The sequence below is a fragment of the Simochromis diagramma genome, unplaced genomic scaffold (genome assembly GCF_900408965.1).
Source record: "Simochromis diagramma unplaced genomic scaffold, fSimDia1.1 OVJJ01000746.1, whole genome shotgun sequence".
Taxonomy (NCBI): Eukaryota; Metazoa; Chordata; class Actinopteri; order Cichliformes; family Cichlidae; genus Simochromis; species Simochromis diagramma.
In genome coordinates, this window is record NW_024386757.1 from 490,508 (window position 1) to 507,084 (window position 16,577).

The following is a 16,577-nucleotide window of genomic DNA, read 5'->3' on the forward strand; positions in this document are numbered from 1 at the left end:
ACGGACACTATCCCAGACAACAACATACTTGCTGAGTTGGCCTCCACCTCTCTCATTCTCAGGGACTAGGTCCCTGTAAAGAGTGTCTAAAAATGTCAGGAGATGTTGGGTATTGTATGGACCAAGAAGGGGGATATGGGTGAGGACGCCGTTGTCTGAGATGGCTGCACACATGGTAATATTCCCTTCGTGCTGACCAGGGACTTCAGTGGTTGCCCTCTGTCCAATGCAATCTCTTCTACGCCTTCTGCCTTTGGCCAGATTGAAACCTGCCTCATCAACATATATGAATGTGTGCAGTGTTTCCCTGGCTTCCAGCTCCAGTACACGCTTTAGAGAGAGACAGAAATGCAATGTCACAATATGCCTGTGTACAGTAACAAACAGTAATGCATGCATTTGGTAAAACACATTGTAGAGTATGTGCTGTGGAATTGCAAGTGTACTGCATGAAACTACGAAGTACTGTAAAACAGTTTGCAGTGCAGAACATAGAAGACCAGCTTTACCTGCACATACTGGTGACGGATCTCCTTCACCCTGTCACTGTTTCGTTCAAATGGCACTTTATACAATTGCTTCATGTGGATTTCATTTTTCTTGAGTACTCTGTCAATTGTTGAAATTGAAACAGATTCAATATTGCCAAATACCGTGTAATTCTCTATGACAGCGCTTTGTATTTCTCTCAGCTTTATTGCATTGTTTGCAATGACCATTGCACAAATGGCTTCTTCTTGCTGTGGGTTAAAAAGGGGCCCTCTTCCGCCTCCGCGAGGTTGTCTTACAATCCTATGTGGTGCAGAGTGAACTTTTTGTGAAATTGCAAATACAGTACAGTAACATGTGATGTGTCTGAGATGGCACAGTACAGTACAGTGTATTACTGTTTGCATACCTGTTTTCCCTACGGAATGTTTGAATGATTGAACTGACAGTAGTTCTTCCAATATTGGGTTGCACCCTTCGACCAGCCTCCTCCATGGTGAGGCCGTGATTGACAACATGGTCCACAATTGTAGCCCTTATTTCATTAGGAATCCGCCTATATCTGCCTCTTCTCCCTCTTCCCCTTCCTCCCCGCATCCTCACCCCTCTTCCACGGTGCTGACCTTCCATTTTGTGTCACAGAAGTGTAGAAATGGTACACACTAGCTCCTGCGCAGTTTATATATGCTTGCCAATTGGGGATTCACAGGATTCATCCATAATTGACAGTGAACAAGTTGTTTGTCATTGGTTACAACTAAACTTTCACACGCCTCCTCATGAGTGACAGCTGTAATTCACCTGAGATCAATTGTTCAATTTCGGAGACATTTCCAGGAAAAATGATACAGAAAGGTATAGGATTTGCTTGACAGATGGCCAATATTTGGCATGTGATAACTAGTTCAACAATTTTGTGTGTGATGACTCAAGCAATGGATGTATGACTATTAGTTTTATTGGGAACGACTATTCAGCATCCATAGGTATGATTACTTTTGACTGACATGACATAAGCAAATGGAAATGTCAGAAAGCAGCAGGGAAATGTATGGAAGCAACTGATTCATGTCCAAAATCATTTGCAGTTTGTTCAGAGAGAGGAGAAATTGCTACTATGATGTGCACAAATGACTGAGTGTTGTGGAGGTTGAACTAATAGTTATGAGAATTTCAATTCTGATCTGAGAAACGCACCAAAGCGACTGAGAAAAACTGTAATGTTGTCCGTGTGTAATTTACGTTGAGTAGGCTAACCACGTTATTACATTAATGCATGTAAGGTGAACTAGCAAACATCATCATAGCTACATGCGGCTGTCTTCTTGTTTGATGGCAGATACTCCCTTCACCCTGGCCAAAAAGGCTAAAATGACCAAAGAAAAAGTGGAAAACAGTTAAACATGAGAGGTTTTTGGATAAAGTTTGTGTTTTTTCCATTGTTTAAGCACTGCTTCCAGCCAAGAGTGATGCCATATATGCCCTATAGCTGCAGAAAAGGCTAACATTGTTATCTTTTTACAAAAAAAAAACAGCTGAACATGAGAGGTTTTTGGACCAATTTTGTGTTCTCCATTCTTTAAGCACCGGTTTGAGCACCGTTTAAGCACCGGCACCGTTTCAAAAGTACCGGTTTGGCACCGGTATCGGATAAAACCTAAACGATACCCATCCCTAGGGATAACACAGGGAGACAGACAGCCACTTGCACCAATTTAGAATTACCAGTTAAAAGACTACAGCTCCCCTTTCAACACCACAGTTCCATCCAGGCTTATCGAAGCTTGGAATCTGCGCATCAGTGTCTCCTTATGCTGCTGGGTCCTAGACTTCCTGTCGGACAGACCACAGGTGGTAAGGATTGGACATGTCATGTCATCTACACTGACACTCGGCATCAGTGCCCCCAGGGATGTGTGGTCAGTCCCCTGCTGTACAAACTGCTCCACAACTGTGAGGTCACACACAGCTCCAACAGATGCAGATATCACCACCATCATCAGTTGCATTTAAGGCTAAGGGAGGTTTGGCATGGACCCCAGAATACTCACCAACATCTATTGATTCATGACCTGGTACAGCAGTTGTAATGGTCTGTAAAGCTCTGTGGAGTGTGGCCAGATCTGTACAACGTATTGCCAGGTTTGAACTGCCAGAAAGCTCACTGGATCTTCTCTGATCCCAGCCACCCCAGCCATAAACTCTTCATCCTACTACCTAATGACAGGAGGTACAGGAGCATCCACAGCCGCACCAGCAGGTTCAGGAAAAGCCATCAGGCTACTGAACTGCAGAAATATTGGCCAGTTTATTTTGCACATGTGTATACATGAGTTCAACTTCTTGAACCAAAAATGTACAGCTCTATTTTGGTAAATGGACTGGCTTTTATACAGCACTTTTCTACTCTATCTGAGCACTCAAAGCACTTTACCTCACTAACCCATGCTCTTCCTAGGTAAGAGCTTGCTATATATTGCTGGTGTCTAACATTTGCACATTTCCTATCATTTCCTCTTACATACTGATGGAGGGATCAGAGAGCAACTTGGTATTAGTATCTTGCCTAAGGATATTTGGCATTTCGCAGACTGAAGTAGATGGGGATCGAACCACCAACCTTCCGATTAGTAGGCGACCTGTGCTGCCTCTTGAGCTTCAGCCACCCCAGATATACTGTTTACACTAACTGTATACTAGGCAGTATAATCAAAGTAATATAAACTAACCTGCAGAGTTTTTTCAGGCAACCTTTAAATAACAGTTCATCTATCGCAGTTTGTTTTGCAGCATGTTTCACAATATGAAAAAACATAATGTCACATGGACTTACATGTAAACTTTAAATTTCAAGTTTATCAAATACAACTGAGCAGTCCTTGCCTCTAAATCTGACCTCTCTTCTTCCTCTCCTGTCCTTCCTTACTTATCTTTCTCCATCTCTGAGTAGATTTAGCTCTCATGTGGTTTTCCCTCTTTCAACCATGTTTTGTGACATCTTCTGGCGATTAATATATGAACAGGTTTGCCTTTTATGCGTTACTGTTTAGGCTCAAATCGGTTTGATGTGTGAAGGCCTGCAGTGATATGAAACAATAACTCCCATCAAATGTATCAAACCAAAAGTAGTGCCCTCAACAGAAGGCCCCGGACTTGTTCATGTTTTAATTTTTTTTCCTACTCTGCCGCACCCACTGAGGAAAACACTCTGGTTATTGGTTACTTTGTTTTCGGTGTCATGAAGTTAGAAGCACCAGCAGCCATTGTTCATTGTCTTTAAGGGACCAGAGCAGGCGACATTGAAGGAACCCAAAGAACCAAAAGAAGCCAAAAAATGTTGGACCCTGAAATTTTATGTGGTCCCCTCCACTCTGCTATGATGACCTGTGAACCCTGACCGAAACTCTTCAAATAAGCTATTCCTCTGATCTGTTAGCTGTTTGACAGCTGGATCTAGAGATGGCTTTTTAAGTAATGGTTTTACTACTGCCAGCTTGAAAGGCCTGTCTTACATAACCGATTATTAGAGAAGGGTTAATTATATTTGAGATTCTCCTCTTCATTACACATGACAATAACCCATAAGCTGGAAAGGAAACGACTTCTCCATAATTTATAAGATATTTATTCAGCATCATTCTGATGATAATCAATCACCCTGACCTGTTGTACATCCTTTCTAGCTTAATCTCTCTGCCTAGCCAATCGATGCAAGTGCTTTTGTATATCTAACCTCACTATAATTTATTCCTGTACCTTTTCCACCTCTTTCTTTGCCGTACACTTAAAGTATTCCTGTGTACTTTCTTCACTTCACTGACTGTCCTACTTTTTCCTCTTCCTTCAACAAGTTTCTGTATTTTCTCATCCCACTACCAAGTCTCCTTGGCCTCTTTCTGTTTGGATACACCTAACAGGTCTTTACCTCATAATAAACAGGCAACTGTTGTTGTGATTTGCTGCTATATAAATATTTGGTGCTATATATATATATATATATATATATATATATATATATATATATATATATATATATATTTATAAAAAAAAAACCTAACTGAATTGAACCTTGGCACTTTTCCTCAGGACTACAGCTATATTTTCCCAATATTCCATTTCCACATAATTTTCCCCACAAGCTTACAATGCTTAAACTACAAATGAAACTATGTTCCTTCCTCTGCTGTTTCACCCAGTAGTAAAGCTGCTCCAGGCCTGACAGAGGAGTCAAAGAACAGCTCACACCAGATTACTGTGATTACAGTTTTTGCTGATTATAGTTTTCAATAGGGTTATTGCTGAGCTTCATCTCAGCCATCTCACCACTTTACATGGGTGTTGTCGAACGAGCAACCAGGAAGTATCCTCAGACAGACCAGTATCTTTCATCACTTTTGGTTCGGGTCAGCAGAAGTGTGGGGTTCATGACTAGACAGATTTTTTGTTTTGGCTGACTCAACTCATGCCAACAGACATAAAGATCAAGACTAAACTTTTATAAATAATAAAATCACTGCTTTTACAATGAGGTTTTTAATTTTTTTTTCAATATTTTCTGATGCACAGTTTTAATAAAAGGATAGTACAAAAGAGAGAAAAAAATGAAGTACAATCCTCTTTAGCCTCTTTATGCACGAGGAAAAAAGGCATGGCACCACATCAGACAAGAAAACAATGCCCACAGCTTGTAATTATGTTTGAAATGTGGTAACTTGAATATCGAGATTTCCAATTAGTTTCAAAGAAGACAAGAAAAAAAGAACCTTAAGCAGATATAAGTCTTTGCTTCACATGGTTCCACTTTACAGGCTTGAAGAGAAACAAACAAATTGCACCTCATTTGGTTGGGCTGGGTATTTATAACTGCTTTTGGCTGGCAAACCACAGCACAATCAATTGCAAGAACAGCACTGACTGAGCAGCAAAGACCGCACGCACGCACACACACACACACACACACACACACACACACACACACACACACACACACACACACACACACACACACACAAAGAGAATGTGAGAGAGAGATCTTGTATAGCATCCAGTTGTTTTACATGAGAACTGTTCTTTCTTTTTGTGGCCTGGCTTGACTCTAACTAACAAGACTGAGTCAGCAAGTTGCTAAAGTAGTAAACTTATTGGCTGGCCTTGGGAGTAAAACCGATTACTGCTTGCAAGTTTTTATCGTCGAAAGACAACTCTGAAATTCTCATCCTGCAAGAAACAGTCAAATATCGTATCCAGTGCATATACCATCTGAAATTCTTCGACCTTCTTCTGCTGAGTGTGCGTGGGCTTTGAGTGATATTCTTCCAGTTCTTTCTGATGCTCTTAGACACAGCCAGGTTACCACACATACCATGATACTATACTAAAAACCCTACATACATTTGTTGCACACGATAAAGTTATATTTGTCAGCCTTATTTTTCTATGCTATAATTGCAGAGTTCTTATGTATTAAATGAGAATGATTTTCTTACGTTATTGTGTATTTTATTCCTATCAAGTCTTCATAGTTGTCTGACTGACATAGAAATGTCTACATTTAAACTCATTTCCATTTTGATGTAATCACTTAACAACTTATATCAGCTTATTTAATACTAATAATTATATATGCTATTATTATACCCGCTAAACCACTATTTAACATATACTCAATGGCCTTTTCCTTAGATGCATGTTGCTACTACTGGATAACGCCCACTTTTTTTAATAATTATTTGGGTTTTCTTCAGTCTTTTAACACCTGTTCTTACCTGTGAAATACAACTTTTTAAAAAAAAATCTATATACTAATAGGCAAGTATACGCTAATATAAAATATATATTAGTGCTGTCAAAGAATTTAAATGTTTAATCAGATTCATCACAGGAATATAGTGGATTAATTTTGATTAATCACGTTTAAATATCATTCATTTTTATTCTATATTAATTGCATTTCATTTTGTGTGAGCAAACAGACTCAAGGAAAAAAGGGAAAATATAAGCACTTAACATGTTTATTGAACATCTTGCACATTCATGTTAACAAAAAACTCTGTAAACATTTATCCACTCTCTCTCTGTCACTCTTGGGGAGGCACCTCAAGTCCTTGAAACAAGTACCAAAGCTACGTAAACCGCTTGTTCTCAACAATATTAATAGGTCTGCAGTTTGTTGCAGTCCACTTGGCGATTGTGTCAGTCAGCATTTCAGAGGTTGACTTACTGAGCCCCTGATGCTCCGTGGGTGGTTTGTCACAAGTTGGGTGACACGTTAGCTAAAGTCCTAGCATCATTCCAGACTAACAAATCCAACGTGCGTTTATCATCTTCCATATTGAGTTGATTGGTTCAGCTGCCCATCACTACCAGATCAACTGCCCATTTGCACATGTGCGAAGGTAACTCTACTTGGACAAACTGCCCGAAATGCGTTGACAGATACATTTTGGGGAGTTTAAGTCATTTTGCACTCCAGATGCGTTAATTGCATTAAAAATTTTAATCGCGTTGACTGTGATGGTGGATTAGTTTGCGTTTGACAGCACTAAATAGAATATATAACAAGAGACAAAATATAAGAAATAGCTCTAATGTATACAAATAGCTCAATTATAAATAGCCAGAATATTACAGAGATTAAATATATGTGATTGCCATTTACTCTGTAAACTGTAAAACTTTGCTATTTGTTATTTTACTGTACAGGATGTGCAAAAGGGTGTGTAACTATTGCACTGTAACTGGCCAGCACATCATGGAGTGGGTGGGAGGTATTTTCCAACATTGTCCTTATCTTGGACAACATCTGCATCTCCGACACCACCTTAAGGGAGTCCAGCTCCATCCCCACAACATTAGTAGCCTTGCGGATCAGTTTATTTAGTCTTTTATCATCTGTAACCCTCAACCTGCTGCCCCAGCATGCACCAGCATAGAGGATAGCAGCAGCCACAACAGACTGATAGATAATCCTGAGCATTGTCCGACAGATGTTAAAAGAAGACTCTGGCAACCCAATAGAGTGCAGTGGTGTTTTTAACCTGGTCCAGTTTATTATCTATTTGTACTCCGAGGTATTTTTAGTCCTCCATAATATCCACATTGGCCCCCTGAATTGAAACAGGGGTCACAGGTTTCCTGGTCCTACAGTCCACAATCAATTCTTTGGTGTTCTGTCACATTGAGCTGCAGATGATTCTGCTCACACCACGTGACAAAGGACACATCAACAGCAAGTTACTCTGTCTCATTACCCTCGCTGATGCATCCAACCACCGCAGAGTAATCCGAAGTCTTCCTGGGCCAACATGACCTGGGAAGTAAGTGCCACAGGCCTGTAATCCTGCTGGCCACTGGGACACGGCGTCTTTGGTACAGGAACCAGGCATGACATCTTCCACAGCACTGGGACCCTCTGCAGACTCAGACTCAACATAAACAGTTTATGAAGGACTCCGGACACAGGTCTTGAGGACACAGCGAGAGAGTGATTACAGTGGATTGCAGGCTGATTACAGATAAGTCAGGTAAGTCAGGTGAACATTCACTGCTGTATTGAATCTGCTAAAGAACACATTCAGCTCTTTGGCTCTGTCCTCACTGCCCTCAGTTCCCCTGCTGTTGGATGGCCTGAATCCAGTGATTGTCTTCATTCCACTTGACACCTCTCTCATGCTGTTTCCACTCCAGTTTCTCCTGTAATTATTTTTAGCCTCTCTGATTTTGCCCTTCAATCACCCATTCTCACCTCCCCCCTATTGCCCACACTGAAGGCCTTCTTCCTGTCATTGAGGAGGGCTTTGATGTCTATGGTGCAGTTTATGTAGTCAGTGATACACTCAGTAAGTCCATTGATGTTCTCACTGTGTGGTTTGCAGAGTCTCCCAGTCTGTAGTTCTGCTAAGGCCTCATCTGACCACTTACTAATACTTCCAGTGGTCACAGGCTCCCTTTTCACAATAGGAACATAGCAGAGGGTAAGGTGAATCGAGTTATGAGCTGACCTACCCAGTGGGGGGCAGGAGGAGGAACTGTAAGCATCCTTAACATTAGCATATAGTATATGCTAATGTTAACCAGTCGTGGCAGATGGCCGCCCCTCCCTGAGCCTGGTTCTGCTGGAGGTTTCTTCCCACTGTCACCAAAGTGCTTGCTCACAGGGGGTCATATAATTGTTGGGTATTTCTCTGTATGTATTATTGTAGGGTCTACCTTACAATATAAAGAGCCTTGAGGCAGCTGTTGTTGTGATTTGGTGCTAAATAATTCAAATTGAAATTAAATAGGTCTGAAATTCTCTCCTCCCTGGTGTGACAGAGCACATACTGTGTGAAAGTTGGCAGTGTAGTGTCCAAGGTGACATGGTTGAGCCAACCTGAGACAGCAATGAAGACACTTCGGTGCTGAGTCTGTAACTATGGCAGAGTGAATACTGTCACAGACAGCTGTGCGGTTAGCAGCAAAGATTACATGGGTAAATTCCCTGGGCAAATAATACGGCCTGATAGTTATTATTATTATTATTATATTAATGATGATGTCTTAAGAGGTATGCAAGCCTCCATGACTTCAAGTTTTTTTATGCAAACATCAACATATCCACAGAAACCTTAGAATCTCAGCTAAATGGTCATATAAACTATTTCTACAAGCACCAAACACAGCGAAAACCAGCAATGATTAAAAGAGCAGTACCGGACCGGTTTCCTCTATTGTTCTCCACCGATTGCCGCTGTAGCTATTGATAACGGTAGTGCTAACACAACACATTAGAGCCACTTCCATCAACAATCACCATTTTAGGACCAGTTACACACGTGACTGGATTATGCCTTGTAACTTCTAGTTGGTGGAAGTGACGTGAACGCAGCCTCTTTACTGGGATTCTGTTGGCTCAAATGATTAAAAAGAGGTGTCAATCATGTAAATTGGCAAATACATGTTACAGCCCCTCAGAATTTAAAGCGCCAGAGTCCATTTAAACTGTCTATTACACACAGCAGAATGGGCCCGCTGACTGTGTTTGGGTGGTTCATTCTTAAAAAAATATTCAAAAAACAAGCCTTTTTAGGCTTGTCAGTTCCCAGTTTCTGTCTGATTGTGAGTCTTGCATCGGGGTCCTTTTCCTGCCTGCCAAATAGCACTTCTTGATACCATAAAGGTTACAATATACAGATACTGTGTAAAAGGAAGTAGGTAGGAACCAAAACACTGTTTAGACTGTAGAAATCATACCCTTTGGTCTTATACTTACTTACCCACCCAAACATTTATACACAAAAAAACACAGTGGCAAGTCTTTTATTTTTGTTCCCTGGAGGAGGAATACTAAACAAGGTATAATAGGGGGAAAAAACTACTCACTTTTCAACCTGAAGTACTACACGGGAGTTCTGGTCATCTACTAGTATACTAGCATATACTACCATTAAAGCAGAAACTGTTCTTAGGGACAAAAAAACTAACTAAAAAAAACTAAAAAACTAAAAAAATGTAGAAAAGTTAGATTAATTTAAAGTTTAGTTTTTCTTAATTGCAGTCTGCTGATCTCTAAAGACATTTAAATACCAGGCATACACGTAGGAAGAAAGCATTTAGAAAGCAATCTTTTTTCTTTCTTGTCTCTTCAAATACATGTATATTAATAAATTTCATTGTGTTTGAACATGGGTCTATCCAATTAAATGTCTGTACTATCACCTACATTTTCTCATTAATTCCAATTTGACTTCTCTGCATTACCACAAATCAATTGGAGATAAACTGTCTAAATTTTAGGAGCGGGACCACCTCTCCAAAGACGCCCCTTCCAGGTCTTATCTATGTATGACCACCCAGTTCTACAAGTTGTTCGTTCTTGTTTTCATGCTCCACCCTCCCTCCCTTTTTTTCTGTTCTTTCACTTCTTCACTTCTCATTAGTACATGGGGATCTGCCAGGCCAAGGAGCTGCCACCAGGCCCCATCGAGGCCTTCCCCAAATCACAGCTCAATTCTTGTTTAAGTCATTCGCCTTTATTTACTAAAAACACGTTTAGAAGGTGATAGATTACTTTGGGTCATCAACAGGTCTGCAATAGATATAAAAAACTGAAGTTGGTAAGATGGTAATTTTTTATGGACTAAGGGAAACAAATAGTCCTTTTTTGTATTGAGACACTGTTGCTGTTATATGCCTCATTCCTATGCTGTATGATTCATTGTGGACTTCATAATTAACAGCTAACTTTAAATCATTAATACCTCATCCTCCTAATTAATACCTTGATTAGGCATTTTTGTAACTATTATAACTGTTAATTTCTCTTTGACACCTTAAGCAGGGATTGGCGTGCCTCTTTGTAGGCTTGCTGGACTCCTGGTTTGAAGGTATTGTCACGTGCTCTTTGTAGAGCTCGCACCTGGCTGTTGAGCCATGGCTTCTGGTTGAGGAGCACTTTAAGAGTAGTTGTAGTTGTAACACTTTTAGTGCAGAAGTTGACGTATGAGAGTACGGCAGATGTGTGGCCCTCCTGTTCGTTCTGCAAATATACTCCATACTGTGTTGTCAAAACCGTCCTGTAGGGCTGTGGTGGCTTCCACGGTCCACACTCGTACTGTTTTTACAGATGGTCTTTGTCTTTGAATTAGAGGTCTATAAGGAGCAGGTGCAATATAAGCAGGGATCAGGCACAGAGAGAGATGATCTGAGGTTCCGAGATGGGGCAGGAGGGTGGCTCTGTAAGCATCTGGAAAGTTGGTATAGACCTGGTCCAGTGTGTTATTTTCCCTCATTGGAAAGCTCATGTTCTTAAAGAATCCAGACAGGACAGATTTCAGGTTTGCATGGTTAAAATCTCCTGCCTCGATCACATCACAGTCCAGGTGTGCTGTTAGCCATTTTTTAAAGAAGCTAACGCAGCTCCATGGCTAACTTAGCATTAGCTTGCAGTGGCACATAAACAGCTACTTAGGCATATAGAAAAGTACTCATGTGAATGGATGAATGAAGGATGTTTTATAAAGTGCTTTGAGTCCTCAAGAAGAATAGAAAATTGATATATATATTTGATTTGATATTTGAAAATATTTGCTTGCCTCAATTTAATTCAGAATTTTCAAATTTTATATATTTTATCCACATACCACTAATACACAACACAGGAATGGATAAATCTCTACTTTTTCACTGTGGAAAACTACAAACATAACACTGGGAGTAGTCGATTATGTAGCTTTTGTTCTGTAAGAGGTCCAAATGTAGCCAATTCCACAATTTTCTCTGGATAAAGACACTAGATGCCACATATATAATATTTTGCAAAAAGAATTCCTTCACCCATCTACATAACTGAATTCAGGTATTCCAATCTCTTCCTTGGCCACAGGTGTATAAAATCAAGCACTAAGGCATGCAGACACCTTTACAAACATTTATGAAAGAATAGGTCTCTCTCAGGAGCTCAGTTAATTCCAGTGTGATACCGTGATAGGATGCCACCTGTTTAACAAGTCCACTCATGAAATATCCTTATGAAGTCATAGGCCACGTAAAATCACAGAGCAGTCTCAGCAGATAATGAGGCACATAGTATACAAAGGTTGCCAGTTGTTCACTACATACCTACAAACTTCATGTGACTTTCAGATTGGCTCAAGAAAAAAATGTTTAGAGAGTTTCATGGAATGGGTTTCCATTACATTACCAAGTGCAATGCAAAACGCTGGATGCAGGGGCATAAAGAATGTCACCACTAGACTCTAGAGCAGCGGAGACCTGTTCTCTGGAGTGACGAATCACGCATCTCTGACTGGCAATCTGATGGATGAGTCTGGGATTGGCAGTTGTCAGGAGAACAGTAATTGTTTGACTGTGCAGTGCAAAGTTCAGCATACCAAGACATTTTGGACAATTTCATGCTCCCAAGTTTGTGCGAACATTTTGGGAATAGCGCCTTCATATTCCAACATGATTGTGCATCAGTGCAAAAAACAAGGCCCATTAAGACACGGATGAGTGAATTTGGTTTAGAACGCAGTCATGGTGGAACACTAACACAATACACAAACTGGTCCCACAAACTTGGGGACATGAAATGCTTGGTATGCTGAAGAGGTCCTTTCACTGGAACTAAGGAAAACTCCTGAAAACAACCCCACCCGTAATTCCCCATCTAACAGAGTTTGCATTTAGCACAGTGCAGTTATGATGAAGTGCAATGCAGTTCTCCTGGCAACTGCCAAACCGAGACTCTTCCATCAAATTGCCACAGAGAAGCGCAATTTGTCACTTCAGAAAACAGGCTTCTAGAGTCCAGTGAAGTCATGCTTTAGTCCAGCGGTGGTGTGCTTTACACCACTGCAACCAACTCTTTATGTTGAAGTTAGTGAATCATCTAAATGTAAAGGTAAATGCCACACCAAGTGCAATGCAGAGTGCATTATAGCAATGTAGTCTAGATGTAACAAAACCATGGCGCTTATAAAGCCTCATGGGAAGAGGTTTGTTTCCAGATTGTTATTCCCAGATTCTCGTCTGTTTAGTACCAATTTACATAAATTTCAATATAATATGACCTATGGCATATCTTCAATAGCCCTTGCTGTGTGGATATCAACAAGGAAACATCAATCTAAAAATATGACAAACTTATTCGAATGAGTGCATTCACAGTTACCCATATATGAATGGGTGTGATCTGTAGATGACCTGCTGCTACCTCCTGAGCTCCAGCCACCCCATACCCTGAATGTAATGAGAACCTAAATTTCACTAAAAACAATTTTACTCTGGAGAGCATCATCATCATGGGAGCACCACAGGGGTGTGTACTATCGCCACTGCTCTACTCCCTCTATACTTCAGACTGTGTGGCCACCCATGGCTCCAACACCATTGCGAAGTTTGCTGATGACACAGTGGTGTTGGGCGCCATCTCCAACAATGATGAGGCGGCCTACATGGTTGAAGTGAAGAATCTGGCATCGTGGTGCCAGGATAACCACCTCCAGCTGAATGTCGGCAAGACCAAGGAGCTGGTGGTGGACTTCAGAGGGAGTAAGGATAGAGACTACAAGCCCATTATCATCAATGGAGCTCCAGTGGAGAGGGTGCAGTCCTTCAAGTATCGGTGCCCACATCTCCTCAAACCTGATATGGTCTGCCCACATTCAGGTCAGTTCAAAAAGGCCTTTTTGAACTGACCTGAATGTGGCCTGAATGTGGCCTTTTTGAACTGCCTTTTTGAAAGGCCTTTTTGAACTGACCTGAATGTGGGCAGACCATATCAGGTTTGAGGAGATGTGGGCACCGATACTTGAAGGACTGCACCCGCTCCACTGGAGCTCCATTGATACAGTGCCTGTATCATCTCCGACAACTGAGGAAGTTCAGGGTCTCTCCAGGGATCCTCAGGACTTCCTATACAGGCGCTGTGGAAAGTATTCTCACACAGAACATCAAATCCTGGTAAGGGAACAGCTGTGTCAAGGATAAAAAAGCTCTTCAGAGAGTGATCCGTACGGCAGAACGCTGCTGCAGGTCTACTCTCCCTTCCGTACAGGACATTTACACCAGGAGATACTAGACTAGAGCTGCTCAGATACTGAAGGATTCGTCCAATCCCAGCAATAAACTGTTCCAGCTTCTGCAACCAGGCAGAAGGTTCTGCACCATCTGAGCAAAAACAGAGAGGCTAAAGAGGAGCTTTTATCCTCAAGCCATCCGTGTTTTGAAGCAGGACATTTGCTTTTGGAACTCAGCATCTTGGATTTGGGGCCTCACCTCTACACACTGTGCATTTTATTACAGCGATTTGCAAAAGTCAGTAGTAAATATAGCTGTAAGTCCTCTACATAGCAATGACAACAGATGTTATGTTTGCAAATAACTTAACCTTATAGAATGAGCATGTAGAAGGATAAGGATAAGGCCCCAAGAGAGACATTTCTGAAACTCCAAGTGTCTTAACTGCTAATTCAGATTAGAATTTTACAATGTTAACTCAGAAAGTCATTTGTTTAAGATTTAAACCTTTAAAGAGTCAAACCAGAATCCAGAATCAAATTTAGAATCCTTATACTCACATACAAGGTCTCAAACATAAAGACCCCATCATGTCTTAAAGACCTCACACACCATATCACCCCAACAGTGGACTTTGCTCTCTGATTGCTGGCTTTCTTATAGTTCCTATGATATTTAAAAGTAAAATGCAGAGCCTTCAGCTTTCAGGCCCCTGTTCTGTGAAACCAGCACCCAGTTTGGATTTGGTAGAACAGACACCCTCTCTATCTTTAAGATCAGGCTTACAACTGTCCTTTTTGCTAAAATGTATAGTTAGGATATCTGGCATGCAGTATGAAGGAGCCAGGGATTGAACCACCAACTTTGGGATTAGTACGTGATTTTCCTGAGCTGCAGCTACCCCTGCTAACAGGCTTAGGCTGGTGTATTTTTTCTTCACTCACCTTTTTTGCATTTATACACCACTCTCCTTTAATTATTAGTTCACTAGCTGGGCCCACGTCCTCATTTTAGGTTTGAAAGCGTTTTAGTAGGAAAAGGTGAATGCTTGGACATGAATTGAGCAGCAGTTTGGGGAAGCCTCGAAGGCGACCGGCGACGGCTTCCGGGCCTGGCAGATCGTCATGTACTAAACAAAAGTGAAGAAGTTAAAGAATTAAAAAGGGGAGGGAGGGTGGGGCACGTAAACGAGAATGATTAGCTTGCAGAACTGGGGTAACCTATATAGATAAGAACTGGAAGCCGCGTGTTTGGAGGCGTGGTCCCACTCTTGAAATTCCGATACATAATCTCCAATTATTATTCATCTCTGGCTAACTTCCAGAATGTAATTTTTATCTTGTCTTCCACCCCTCAACCCCAGCTGGTTGCAGTAGATGATTGTCTGAGTGATGGGGTTTTCTCTCTACTATTGTAAAGTATTTTCCTTACAGTATAAAGCACCCTAATTAAAATCATATTGAAATGAAGCCACTGACTCCTGTATAGTGTTCCAAATGCTCAATGAATAAGCCATAATTGGCAGTGTGAAAAGCAACACTCAATTCATACCGTTTGTGCATGAGAATTCTCATATGAAGGTGAGCTCTGCAGCGCCTCCGTTCCAATGCAATGTTTTTTTTTTTTAACATAATAAATGATTGAGGTACACTTTTTCACATTTCTCAGCAGCCTGTTTGTTGAATGGAATCATTGTTCCAGTTATAAGTGGAGAATTAAATATTGTGTAAAATTGAAACAAGCACATTGAATGTTGAAGTCTAAAGTGACTATACACGGGGAAAATAATGGTCAGATCTAACAGGGGTGGCTAAAATTTTCGTATTTCTTATGTTAGCTGTTTAGATCTGCTTCACTGTTGACAAGAAAACACAGCTTCAGATTAGTCACAGCGTCTCTTACTGTACTCCTAGCTATTAAAGTAATTAAGATAATTACTATCATTTTCTTCAGGTTTTATACTGTAATTAAGTGAGTTGGGAGAAGAATAGTAATTTGGCCACAACATAAGCCAATGAGGACATAAAATGAAAAATATAATTATTTACTGTGTGATTTCAGCAGCTAGCCAGGCACTAAAAAGGGGGTTTGATGTTTGCACTGACATCTACATACGTGGATAATTACTGTTCTTAGGCTGGATGATGAGATGGCACAGATTACACTGTCTCACTGCTGACTGAAAAAAAAAATAGACAGATAAGAAGAACACTGTCTAGCCTGGTCCTACAAGCGTATGCATAAAGTGTGTGAGCCTGTGTGTGTGTTTCTTGGTATGTATGTTAACATACATACATGAGAAACCCCCCCCCCCTCCCTCTCTCACACACACACACACACACACACACACACACACACACACACACACACACACACACACACACACACACACACACAAATAAAGAGAGGCAGAGTTTCAAAGGATTTAACTTTAATTTAACCTTTACCTTCACCGCTTTTTTCCCCTGTATAAGGAAGGCACATCTCCATAATGTGACAGTGAGTTGATTTAGGTCCCCACAACATAAGAAATACTCAGTAATACCACAGATGCACACACACATACAGTTATGCTTCCTCTATAATGA

General features: G+C 40.9%; 3 long non-coding RNA genes across 3 annotated transcripts in view; 1 reads left to right on the top strand and 2 right to left on the bottom strand.

Moving 5' to 3' along the window:
• LOC120730402 overlaps positions 1-16,577 on the top strand; it is a 25,873-nt gene continuing 9,296 nt past the window's right edge. Inside the window, exon 1 of the long non-coding RNA XR_005695101.1 lies at positions 1-1,714. This is a non-coding gene — a long non-coding RNA (uncharacterized LOC120730402). The remainder of the gene's footprint in view (positions 1,715-16,577) is intronic.
• LOC120730408 lies at positions 3,357-6,268 on the bottom strand. The gene is made up of 3 exons (XR_005695104.1): positions 6,255-6,268; positions 4,255-4,260; positions 3,357-3,445 (listed from the first exon to the last, which is right to left on the bottom strand). It is a non-coding gene; the product is annotated as an uncharacterized LOC120730408 (long non-coding RNA).
• Positions 15,340-16,577, bottom strand: part of LOC120730396 — a 17,733-nt gene continuing 16,495 nt past the window's right edge. The window contains exon 4 of the long non-coding RNA XR_005695100.1: positions 15,340-15,352. This is a non-coding gene — a long non-coding RNA (uncharacterized LOC120730396). The remainder of the gene's footprint in view (positions 15,353-16,577) is intronic.